At 39.4% G+C, this 1,524-nt stretch overlaps 1 non-coding gene across 1 annotated transcript; it reads left to right on the forward strand.

Annotated features, from left to right (window-relative positions):
* The first annotated feature begins 897 nt into the window (after window positions 1-897).
* On the forward strand, window positions 898-1,003 carry LOC122025935. The gene has a single exon (XR_006123939.1). It is a non-coding gene; the product is annotated as a small nucleolar RNA R71 (small nucleolar RNA).
* The last annotated feature ends 521 nt before the right edge of the window (window positions 1,004-1,524 follow it).

The following is a 1,524-nucleotide window of genomic DNA, read 5'->3' on the forward strand; positions in this document are numbered from 1 at the left end:
ATAGGAGGAGAGAGCTCTTCTTCTTTTTGTTTCCCTTTTGAAGCAGTCACTTGGGAGTCTCCCAAGGTCCGTCCGCTCCTAAGCTCAATCCTATTGCAATGCTCCATAGGATTCACATCAGGTTTTCCTGGAAGCTGTCCTGGTGCTCTGGATGATGAGGAAGCTAGTTGGGCAATTTGACTATCCTGGATCTTTTGATGCTTTTCAGAATTATCCATTCTCTGAATGAGCTTTGCTAAATCTTGCTTCATTTCATTCTGATTTGAGATAATTTCTTCAAGCATCTTTTCAACATTTGACTTTGGTAAGCCTTGAGAAGATAGATGTTGAAAATTTTGTTGCCCAGCTTGAAAATTTGGTCTTGCCCCCATAGATGGTCCTTGATCTTGATTGTTTCTGTAAGAAAAATTTGGATGACTCTTCCATCCAGGGTTATAAGTATTTGAGTATGGGTTGTTCTGCCTTTGATTGTAACTCATGATTGCATCGCATTGTTCAAGTTGATTGATTTGTGCAGTGATAGCTCCCAATGGACATGAGTCATTTGAATGCTCTGAACTCCCACATACTTCACAAGATGTACTAATAGCATTGACCATATTAGCACTAGTCCCCATGTTCTCAAATTTCTTTGTAAGAGCATCCAATTTTGCAGACAAAAGAGTGACTGCATCTACATCAAACTTCCCTGATGCTTTAATTGTTGGGTTTAAAGAGGAGTAGCCACCACTTCTTTCATTTGCCCATTGATGATGATTTTGTGCTACACTTTCAATGATTTCTTCGGCTTCATCTAAACTTTTATTTATAAGTGCCCCTCCAGCAGCTGAATCAAGGGACACTTTGGTATGATAATTGATACCATTATAAAAAGTGTGCAACAGTAACCATCTTTCCAACCCATGATGTGGGCATTGTCTGAGCATACTATTATATCTATCCCATGCTTCAAAAAGAGATTCTGAGTCAGTTTGCTTGAAGCTTGCAATTAAATTCCTCATATGAGCTGTTTTGCTTGGTGGGTAGAACTTATCAAGAAACTGTTGCTCGCACTGCTCCCAAGTGGTGATGCTATTAGGGGCCAAAGAATTCAGTCATTGCTTTGCCCTATCTCTTAGAGAAAACCCAAATAACAGTAATCTAACTGCATCTGAAGGAACTCCATTCATTTTCATGGTCCCACATATTTCATAAAAGACCTCTAAATGTTGATTGGGGTCTTCATGAGGTCCTCCACCAAATTGGTTCTGCTGCACCATAGATATGATTGCGGGTTTGATCTCAAAGTTATTAGCCTCCACTGAAGGTCTTGAAATACTAGATCGGAAACCTCTTGCATAGGGTGCTGCATAGTCCTTGAGTGGTCTATTTGCCATGCTCAAATGTTCCTGTTCTTCAATTTGCCTTTGTAGAATTCTTCTTTTATGGAAAGTTCTATCAATCTCAGGGTCGAAAGGAAAGAATTCCCCTGCAAAGTTAGATCTTTGCATACACAAGAACAAGATAACAATTAACAATTCAACA

This window comes from Zingiber officinale, chromosome 9B (genome assembly GCF_018446385.1).
Source record: "Zingiber officinale cultivar Zhangliang chromosome 9B, Zo_v1.1, whole genome shotgun sequence".
NCBI classification, from domain to species: Eukaryota; Viridiplantae; Streptophyta; class Magnoliopsida; order Zingiberales; family Zingiberaceae; genus Zingiber; species Zingiber officinale.